The sequence below is a fragment of the Corvus brachyrhynchos genome, unplaced genomic scaffold, assembly GCF_000691975.1.
Source record: "Corvus brachyrhynchos isolate BGI_N302 unplaced genomic scaffold, ASM69197v1 scaffold194, whole genome shotgun sequence".
Taxonomy (NCBI): Eukaryota; Metazoa; Chordata; class Aves; order Passeriformes; family Corvidae; genus Corvus; species Corvus brachyrhynchos.
Window position 1 is genome coordinate 710,300 of NW_008237890.1, and position 11,159 is coordinate 721,458.

Below are 11,159 nucleotides of genomic sequence, written 5' to 3' on the forward strand. Positions count from 1 at the left end.
GTGGACCCTCAAAAGCAGTTGTGGGAAAAGCTGCAATATCATGGGAAGGGACTCACATGCAAGCAGAGAACCAACCCGGGCGGCTGTCTTGTTGTGATAATGTTTTCATAGCATGGACAAGAGAGACTCCTCTTTCTAAATGGACTGAACGAGGTTATTATGGAAGTGGTAAACAGACTGAACATCTCAAGGGTTGTCTTTTTACATTGTCACTGGGAGAAGGGAGAAAGGTGGGGGGAGAAGTGTTCTGAAGGTGTGGTATGATTTTTTTTCTTCTTTTAGGTCTGTTAATAAACTTCTTTATATTCTTTCAAGTTTGGTGCCTGCTTTGCGTTTCTCCTAATTCTTATCTCACAGAAGGTAAACAGTAATGAGTATTTTGGACCAAACCACTACACTAAATTGCTGTTTCTGCCTGGTTACAAACCCAACCCGCTACAGGCTCTGATGACACTGAGGCTAAGTTTGTTACTGACAGAAGCATGCTCTCTTTTGTAACAAAGCCACACTGTGGAGGTTTGTTTTTAACCAAATGTGATACTAAAGAGTGCTGTCCGGGATCTAAGAAATTAAGGCCTTGATCTGACTTCTCCTGTCATTTGGCGGGGTTTTTTTTTACATTTCCATGTGGCAGTCAAAGGGATGTAGTTGTCCTGTGACTGTATTTACTTTAATGAAATGAAACTTAATTATTTGGTGGATTGGCAGACAAATACTGTGATGTGTAGTTTGGGTCTAGATGTGGGTGGGCTGTTTCTTGCATCTACTAGTGATCGGAGTCCTTAGTAGGTACCAATTAAGAATAAAAAAAGGTGTTTAAAAGACTACTTGCTGGTAGATGTGGCAAACTCTGAAGGGCCATGGAGGAATGAGTGATGTCCATTTATAGGTGCTAGAATGCCTGGTCAGAAGTGGTCCATTCAAACATTATTAATTCCTGCCTAGGATTTTTAATTGGCTTTTGTTTCCTAATTGGAACATATATTTAGCAAACCCAAGATCTACTAGTATTTTTAGTGATTTGTACTTTGTTTAGGAATATCTTAAGGAGCTCAAAGCATGCATAAAGAGAGGAAAGACCATGGCTGGTTTTAAACTTGTAGTTCGCTTCAGTGGGCCTCAGCAATATTTCTTGTACCTGAAAATGCGTGTACAAAACCCTAGCTCTTAGAGCAACTAGTTCAGATGGAGACAAGTCTTACTCAGAATACTTTGTGAGTTACAAAGAAACTTGGCGATACTAAACTGTATTGCACTTGTATTCTAGACTTGGCTCCAGCCTATCTAATTGTTTGCATTCAATGAAATAAAAAGTGTCAAAAAGTCTGCAGTATCTTTTACAGGCATTTTTGGGGGCCTAGCTGGATTTTTCATCGCATCATGGTCACAGCTTGCTTTTGTCAACTTAGCATTAGTCGCATTCTGTTTTGCCTTGGGAAGTGGTTCTTGGGGTCCATGTTTCTGTGCAACAGCTTGTTCCAAACCTTGCAAGAGGTGTGAAATTCTTATTTCATCAGAGCTGAGGTGAAGCTCCAAATAAGTATGCGGCATATGCTGAAAAGTTCTGTAGAAAACTGAAGTGGCTTTTAAGTTTGAGACTGATCTAGGAAAAAGTCCTTCTGTAATTTAGAGAATGGAGTATCTTAGATTTTGAACAGATCACCTTAGGTAGATTCAAATGTCCTATCCACAAGTGGGTGGGAAAATAGCGCTTTTAGACAAGATTGGAACAGTATGATTGCTGACTTGGAGTGGGGACTTGCAGTGCCTTGATTCACATTACTGAGTGCATATATCTGTAAAACTTTTGAGTTCCCACAATGCTAAAGACATTGAAATGTGGGTGAAAGCCCTAGACTTCAGGGCTCAGATGCAAAACTTCTGTTGGAGTTGACTTATGTACTGAGAGACTTCAGTGTTTTCGGAGTTTTTTTCTAGTTTTCTGTCATCAGAAAGTCATTTAGGAGGAGTTAAATAATTGTTCAGTGGGAATTTTGTAGTGTAACAATTTTTAAACAACTTACCAGTTGTTAAATACTGTTGTGCTATAAATGTTTAATCTTTATTTTATAATGCCTTGTCGTAAATAAACTGACAATAGCACAATCTGTAACAACACATTTTAAAATCCAGAAAAGAGCACTTTTATTCTTATCTGATCTTCTATATATCATAGACCAGTCAGTTACATTTTGGCTTTCTTCCTCCCTTCATCAGGTTCAGTGACATGGGATTATCTAAAACCTATTTTGTAACAGTGCATCTACTCTTCATGTTTTAAAATCAGGAAATACAGAATCTACTTCTTTCTTGACTGTTTGTTTCAATAGTTTGACACTCTTGTTTCTGAGAGAAAAAATGTTTTTTAAATAGGTATTTATTCTAAAGCTACTGTATATCCCATTTAAACAGTTCATTTCTTTTCCACTGTTTTTTATTTATTGAATCTGTCAGGTAGTCTGCTTGATCTTTTTAGTCTGTTGGGGCACAAATTTCACGCTCTTGCCTTCTGCAGTTTTCTTACCATGTTTCAGAACATGAAGAAGCGTTTGTGTCATTCTTATTTCAGAGCTTGGGGGAAAGGCAGTGTGAATACAGACAGTTCTAAGTTTATTTGGAATATTTTCTTTCTCTTCAAAAGTGAAGTGTACAATTGAATGTTTAATCATACTCAAAACAGAATTCTGTAAGCACTGGATGCGCATGATGATAATTTGACTCTTCTACAGTGTTTGGGAAAGCACCAGTCTCTTATTTCTTTAAAATGTTCAAGAGAACACAGACTATTTGATATGTTACATGTGAAGATATGTTTGTCTTAACTAAATGTCTCTTTCTCCTTGTCACTTCTATTAGACTTTTGCAGAATCTCTGCTAGTGGTATATTGTATGAAAAGCCTTTGTTTACTTTCAGAGCCCTGGGTTTTCTGGTCTGCATTTTTTCTGACAATCTGTGTTTATAGAGATAACATGATCTTGGCAAAGCATGTAGTGCAGTATCTTTGCAAAAGCTGTCTGGTATTTCAGATAGGGAACAAGTGGAGAACTCGCAGGCCATTGATCTTTAAGGAAACATTAAGTAAACTATCAAGCAAGTACATTTTCCTGAATTATAAAGATAAAACATCAACATTGCCGTCATAAATTATTCAGCAATACTAAGTATTAACATAGGGTTTAAGAAAAGAATGTATTCCTTTTGTAAAAATACTTCAGCTCTTCTGTTGAAGAGAAACAAGAAGTTGCAATGTTTATGTTAAAATATCTCTATATAATTACAATATTTATATATTGATATAAAATTGATTTATATATTGATATTGATACAGTATTTGAACTCTGAATCATTATTTGATAGGCTTGTGAATGCATTTATATAGTCTTGACTTTACTATTTAATTAAACTTCTGCAGAAATCATTTGATTTGAAATATTTCTGTGGCAGTTGCTTGTGTATCTCAGATTGTTGCTTGTATGTCTCAGATGGTCTTCTTTGTGTTTTGTTGTTTCGTTTTATATGACAAGGCCCTGATTCTCTAAGGATCTATAAAAGTACTTAGTCATGGCCTTGTTGACACTGTATCAGATCTAAGTTGGAGAGCAGGGAGAGAAGTGTTGTGGGTTTGTGTTGGCTTTTCCTTTGGGTGGATTTTTGGGGGGATCTTCTGGGGGATTTTTTTATTTGTTTGTTTGCTTGGTTTTTGGTGGGGGGGGTGGGTGTTTTTTACAGCAGGGTCTTTTTTGGTATTAGCTGGCTGAGAACTTCAGGCTCTGTTCTCACCTGGGTTTTTAGCTGCTTCCGTAATACTAAAGAAAACTTAAATAAAAATGTAAGACATTTTATAGAGGTTGCATTGTATAGAATTATAATTTCTACAACCAAAGGTTAGCACTTGTGAATAATATTAGTGTCCTGGGTTCCTGTAACTGATGTGTCATTGTAGAGAGCTAGCTTGGTTTCCTTTACAAGACTTCAGGCACTTTTACAAAGATGAGGAAGAAGGCAGGCAATGACACCAAAATCCCCTAGAATCCCCCACTCCTTGAGGAGGGAATTTGTACAATGAAATTTGCATTAGATCTGACCTTTTGATATACAGTTTATAAACTGAAGCTGAAAAAGCAGGGTGGGCTGAAGAAAGTATTTCGGGAGAGTCTAAAGGAGACACTGACATCTATTGCTCTTGGCTGTTCGGAAGAGTTTGCTGATTCACTCTGACTTAACTGTTATCCTGTTTACATGCTGACAGTTATTGCTGCAAAGAGCTAATTTGTTGAAGCACATGTTTCCAGATTCTGTTCAGATAGTGTAGCTGGCGTAGGAATAGTTCCTTCATCCAGATGTTTTCGCATTTTTGATGTCTCTGTCTCAGATTTACTGGGCTTGTTTTTCCCCATTTTTTTCACAGAAAAAAATGTTACAGGAATCAAGGTCATGCATGTTTTATCACGCAGCCTGTTACCGCAGTTTTCTTGTCCAAGACCACTTTACCCTTTGCTTTTGTCAGGTGATGTAAACTGGGAGAGGAAAGAAGCCAAATAACCTATGAAACTGGGAGCAGCAGGGGTGACATCTTAAAAGAGTAACATTGTGGAGAACACAGTGGATCTTTTTTTGTTTTCTTTTTTTTGTAGGCAGAAGAGCTGGTTTGGGTTATGATTCTATTCTCCATGATACTTTACTGTGTATGGCAGAGTGTGAAAGTGTACTTTTAATCTCTAAAGGTAGGTATTTAGAAGTTTAGCGAAACTAGTAGTTTCAGTCATGATATTCTGGAGTTGAAGCTGGAGGCACTGTTTCACCTAGAAGGATAGAATGAAAAGACCTAGTGATACTGTTTCATGGAATTATTTCTCACTTAAGTGACTGCAAATTTCTTAAACTGTCCTTGAGGTTTGAGTAACAGATTTTTTTCTTAAGCTGTTCTGATTCTTGGACAGGAATCAGGGTCTTTCATTCATTCCCCTCTCTTTTTTTTCTTTTGTCTTTTTTTTTTTCTTTTTGAATGTTAGTAAATGCAATCTGTGTTAAAAGAGAAAAGCCACAAAATAAACCATGAAGGTGAAAGCATGTTTTTAAACACCGTTTTGACACTTCTTGTCTTTATAATGGCTCTTCCCCTTTCTGTTTACCTCCTACTTGCCTAGAGGAGACTTAGTAGTATCAATGCCCTTTCCCCCTGCTGCTCAGGAAAATTCTAGCTCTTTAGCCTTTTTGAGTTCCTGCACGTAGTATAAACACATGTGTCAGTTACTGTAGAAGCAGAAGTTTTACTAAGCTCTGAAGAGGGAAGTTGTCAAGACTGGGGAAGTGAGATAAGAGTGCAAGAAAACAGAGATGGCAGAATTCAGAAGGCAAGTCCAAAAGAGTTTAACTTTTTAAAATCCAGCTCTTGGAAAAAGCTTCCTGAACAAATGCAAGCAGGGCAATTTATACTAATAGCCAATGGCAACTGGAAAGAGTTATAACTGGTTTTCCTCGCCGAAATGTTTGCTGTGAGAAACTCTTTTTCTTCTGTGGGGAAGAGAACCGTGTAATTTCTACCAGTAAATAACTCTGCTTGATGAAACTGTTGTGTTGCTGTTTGCTTAGAAGGTAATCTTTTTTATAGACTTGGAACTCCAGAGCTCATCTGTAGTGGGAGAGAATAAGGAACTTTGTCAAAGGTCTGATGTCTTTCAGAAGTACCAGACTAAGGCAAGTGGTGGGTCTTGGCTGTTCTCTGCTCTCTCTATTCCACAGTTAAGCTGTTAAAAACAGAATGTACCTGGGAAACCCCCGCCTGCCGCAGAAGGCTGAGAGAAGAGTAACTGGTTTGAAACCTTTTCCATTGTGATACAGCTGGTGTCTACTGTGCCACTCTTCAGCACTCACTGACTGCAGCATGAAATGTGTATGACTTCTGATAGCTTAGCCTAGCCTGTGTGGTTCTCGACAGCATCTGTAGACCGACATCTGTTTTGCAGCTGTTGATGCTATTCTTTGGCCCTGCGGTACTGTAGCGGCAAATGCTGGTTCGTGTTTTCACAAATCACTCTTCAGTTATGACAGCAGGAACTGCATTTGGGAAAGAATAGCTAGCTTTCCTCAAAAGTGTCTTCCAGCATCACCTCCCTGCTGCCTCAGTCTTGCAACGTTTAAGAAAGCCAAGTAATTTCACAGACTACTTTGCTGTTACTGTACTTTTTGCTTTTGTTTGCACTTCCAGTATTTGTTTTAACTTATGAGTGTAGCTGTAACTCTTACATATTCTCTAGAGGTTGTTGAAGGGTTTTCCCCAAGACAGTATTTTTAACAAAAATGCCCTTAATAGAATTCTTTTTTTTTTTTTTTTGCTTTGGTGGTTTGTTGGAATATTTGTTCAACATCAAAACGTTATTTTTTCATTGAACTTTTTTTATCATATCCTAACTTTTTCGTAAAGCATTGGTAGCTTTTCTTATGTTGAAAGTGGTGCTTTGATTGTTCAATGTAGAAAAGTGGTTCACTATTTTTTTGTAACCAAAAGCCAACCAGGCAGAATGAGACCAGTAGCAAGCAATCCTGCTTTTTACTTTGAATTAATTTCCTCCATGTACACAGGAATATTGGCAATTCCTATTTAATGTCTTTCTGAAAGAAATCAAAGAATCAATTAAGGAAGACCTGTGTTCTAGTAAGTAACTTTTTTCCCATGATCTGAGCTATTAAACAGTATTCGGTTTTCAGTACTGTTAATAAAGCAAAGTGTATAGTATGATGTGGCATACTTTTGGAAATATCACTTAGTCCTAATTTTGGTGCTGTCATCTTTTATTGCATCACTTTAGAAGAATTTGAGAGATACATAAGGGAATAATGGTAAATTGGTGATATTTTTCACATGCTTCATGCAAACAGTCTTCCTGACCCATTATCATTATTTTTCCTATGTTTTCCATGCATATAAAGATATGCAGATAATGGTGTCTCTGAATGGACTAAAGACCCTCAGATGCCATTGTCGTGGGACAGAATCTCTGCCAAATGATTGGGCAACCGTTTGAATTGCTTGGAAATTTTCTTATGAAATAGACTTGCTGAAATTTATCACCATGGTGAAACTGAAATGTTTTGCAGATATGGACCAGCTTCTGCCAAAGTTCTAATGGAATCTAAACAGAGCTGTTGCTTGTGGGCAGGTCTTTGATTTGATTACTTATCTGGTAACTCACCTACTTGGCAGGTTACTGTGGTGTTGAGGCTTGTACCTGAATGTGGTGTTCATTCATTTTCTGACAGCAGGCCCAGGTAGTTTTCTTCCTGCAGTAAGTACAGCAATTACTTCATTCTGTTGTGAAGAACTTAGAAATCACAATTTTTAAATTTCTAATCAGAATGGAAAGATGATAATCCTCATATTAACAGCTTCTATCCACTTAGTCCCTGTGTCTCATGCAAGCAGCTCAGGCCAGGATCATTGCTCTTTCCTTACGCAAAAGTTCATGGACTGAATTACGGATACTGGTAGTGGTTTTCCAAGTGAAAACTATAAGCAAATGTTATCTTTGCTTTTCTGCCTTTCTTTTTTGGCATGTTTTGTCATTGTTATGTTAATCTGTCACCTTTCTTATGTATTGCTTGCTACTACATGCATTCAAATTTTGGTGTATTAAAAATTCTTGTTTGCTCTTAGTATAAAGCTGATAAAACAGGAAACCTCCTTGGGAGTTACTTAACTTTTTGCAGTTGTTTCTTGTAGGAGCAGTTGTTTTCTTGTGTGGCTTTACTTCATGGCCGGGCAACAATAGGCAGAGCATATTAGAAAAATGACCATGAAAACTGAAGACATGCTCCTTGTTCAGTAAACTTCTTTGAATATGCTTTAGGACAATATTTTGTACTTTTGTGAAAGCTGTTTTTAAGGTCAGACTAAATGTTACCTGAGAAAAGACAACATAGTTTAGAGATTAACTTTATTTATGAACTTGGCACCTGTTATCCAAAAAATGGAAAAGAGTTCTCAGATTTTCCAGATTGCTTAGTATTCTTAAAGGTATTGTTGAATATTTTGACAGAGTTAGTCAGGTGAATGTTTTCGCATGAATATGTATTGGAAATATATGAATCTGTTGATGTGAGGTTTTTTGTGAAATTCTAGCTGATGTGGCATGTTCTGATTGAACAAAGACTTCATAACCTCTTGTTGGTGCATTAAAAAGCAGTTATTCTGTACAAGGTGATGTTTTAACAATACAGTACTTTATTGCCTGTCAGTATTGGTTCCTTGAATTTAGTATACTTTTGTTTTTAAAGCAACCCACCAAAACAAATCTGCATAGGCAAGGAAAATCAGACCAGATTAGCAAGGATACCACATCGTATATGCAGAATATGAATACTATTGTTATCTTCTTAAGATTTTAAACTTTTTGTAGCATAACAAGCTGTGCTGAGCACATGTTATGAGGAAGTTTGATTGTGCTCCTTTTGTCTGTGTATTGAAACTGAGCTGCAAAGACTGTAATTAAATACAAAGTATACATGTTAAGCGTAAATCAAACAAACTAGCCAAAATAATTTGAAGCAGGAAACTGACTGACTTTTTTTCTTAGTTTGGATTTAGAGGCAAAAACTTTAATTTGGTGGTCTTGGAACAAGATACATAATACCCTTTAGAACCTTGTGATGTTCTGTTACTACTGAGTAATGTAAGACGTCTTAGCACTTTTTGTGATACTTTGCTGTAATCCTTATCTCCTGTCGAGTGAGACCTTCAGACAAAGTTTAATTAGAGAAGCTCCCATTGAGTCATGAGGTGCAGAAAGGACCCCCTTGCCTTCTAAACTCCTTCCTGGAGAGGAGCTTAGTGTGGCTGGATCCAATCTTAGCCCCAGACTAATAGTTCTAAGCCTAAGAAATTATAGGGTTGTGATTAACCTTTGTACAACTTTGTTCCACAGGATTAAGGAAGGCAAACCAGACATACTTATATAAAAATGAATTATTTACTATAATAAATGATTAGACATAAAGATCTTAATCAGAATTATTTACTATCCAGTATAGAAGCTAAATTAGGATAGTATAGTGTACTATGTCAAAGCAATTATATTAAAGCCATTCTATTAAAGCTAGCGAAGAAACCCCCTGAAAAATGTTAAGCAGAGATGGATGTTACTTACCCATAGCACCTACTGTGGACAAATCTGTTTCACTTAACCTGGAGGAGTAGAGGGGTATCCTCACCCAAGGGAGGAATCTCCACACACACTTCAAGAAGGGATGTGTTAAAAGAACCTGTTTGAAAGTGGAACTGGACTCTTAGAGTGTAAAGTTATTGTCAGTCATATCCAGGCCAACTGTGTCACCTTAGCATTTTTAGATGAGGATGCTTTACCATATCTACCACATCTTCACCTCACTATCAGGATGTTTAACTTTGGTGTTGATGAGTCAGACTGGTTTTAGCATAATTCAACACCAAAAGTAGCATGACATGCCCCTTTTAGTTCACCACAGATAGCTTTGGAAAATAGGGCATTGTTTGAGTTCCATTACTCCATTCCAGGCAGAGCATCCTGCTACACCACCTACCCACCATCACATGGGAAGGCTTTCATTACTTATGTTCATTTAAATTCCTTGAAAGAAGGATGTGTGTATAAGCAGATAGAAAGGGTGCTCATTGCTGTCATCTTTGGTTTACTGGCAATAAACATACTGAGTTGTTGGGAGACTGCCTATGTCTTCAAGGCCTTGCTTGTCAATAGAAAATGCTGCTTGATCTTTCTTCTTTCACTAGTAAACTGAGTAGTTGGTGACACAGGCACAAACACTAATTGTATTTATAGCAATTCTGAAGGCTTGTTGAAATAACAAATTCTGTATTGTGTTCTTTGCAGACAGTGGCAACTTGGAGATGATGGACTAATTTATTTTGACTGAGATTCATTAGACTCTTAAGTTAATTTTGGAACTGGGCATTTAAATCCTTGCAGCTACCAGAAATGTAAGCTGGTGTAGACTTGAACAAATAGAGGGAAGGAGGAAATGGGGGAGCTAGGTCACTGACAAGATGGGGCACTATGAGATTGGTACAGCAGCTCTGCTTCTGAAAGAGTAAGTTGTGTCAGATGAGACCTACTCAGTCTGAAAGTGTGTGAACTGAATAGTTTTATAAGGCCTTGATGCAGATCCTGTAAATGGGTATGTCAGTAAATGTGTGCTGAAGAAAAAGTAGTTGACTCTCTCTTTAAAAAAAAAAAAAGGTAGGGAGAGAAAGAAAGAGGTATGTTATGTGAACCTCTTCAGCTTGGAGTTTTTAATCTCTGAGTTTCCATGCTTCTTGTTCACAGCTATAAACTGCCCTTTCTTAAGCAAGCAGTCATTTTTGTTTGTCATACGAAGAATAGACTTGATATTAGGCTGCTTTATTGATTTTTGCCTTTGAAATGCAAGATGCAGTGTCACTGAGGCTATTCAAAATGTTGCAATCCTTATTTTGCTGGGTTTGTGGAAAAACTACACGGTTAAACAAAGTCAGATAAAGTCTTCATGCAGTTTCGCTCAAAGTCAGGAGCCTGACGGGGAATTATGAATGGTAGGCAGTCCTGAGCATGGAACAGTATTTTCAAAATAGAAAATAATTTAGAATACCCACAGTGCCCCTTGATCTGAAACCTGTGTGAACAGGTGGTGGTTCTCTGCTTTATTTGAAGGTTGTGCTCTCAGATCAGTGTGCATGGAATGTGTGCTCAGTAGGTCAGAGATAGACGGGTCTCCCCCAGACAACCCCTTCTTCTCTCCCTCTGGGACTTCAGCACAGGTCTGGAAAACTTGCACTGACTCTGCTGGCCTTCAGATCAGATGCTGGTATGATCTGAAGCACTTGGAGGAGGTGCATACAAAATACATAGCTGTCCAAGCAAGGCAAAAGTGTCTCTCTCTAGAGCTAGTTTTGCAAGAGGAGAAACACTAATCATTGCCATCAGTTTGACTTCTGTGGGGAAAGAAGCTGAATTGAGAACTGCTCATTGAGATGGGTTCTTTTTTGGGGAGGGAAGAAGGGAGGGAGTGTGGTATTCATGACAGACTCAGTCAACACAGCACATGGCACTGAGGAAGCTGTGTTGATATCTTCACTCCTGTTCAGGGACAAACATAAAACATAAGAGTTTCCCCATTCTGAATTCTGTCC

The 11,159-nt window shown here is 37.8% G+C and overlaps 1 protein-coding gene across 4 annotated transcripts in view; it reads left to right on the plus strand.

Moving 5' to 3' along the window:
* The window catches only part of JAK2 (Janus kinase 2), a 90,854-nt gene that overhangs the window by 27,679 nt on the left and 52,016 nt on the right, over nt 1–11,159 (plus strand). Inside the window, exons 1-2 of one of the 4 annotated variants that reach the window (XM_017732801.1) lie at nt 4,492–4,508; nt 4,636–4,725. The exons of 1 other annotated variant lie outside the window; for it this stretch is intronic. The gene's annotated coding sequence lies outside the window, so the exon portion shown is untranslated. Of the gene's footprint in view, nt 1–4,491; nt 4,509–4,635; nt 4,726–5,351; nt 5,597–11,159 lie in introns of those variants that run through there. 2 more of the 4 variants (XM_017732802.1, XM_017732803.1) reach the window with 2 other exon arrangements.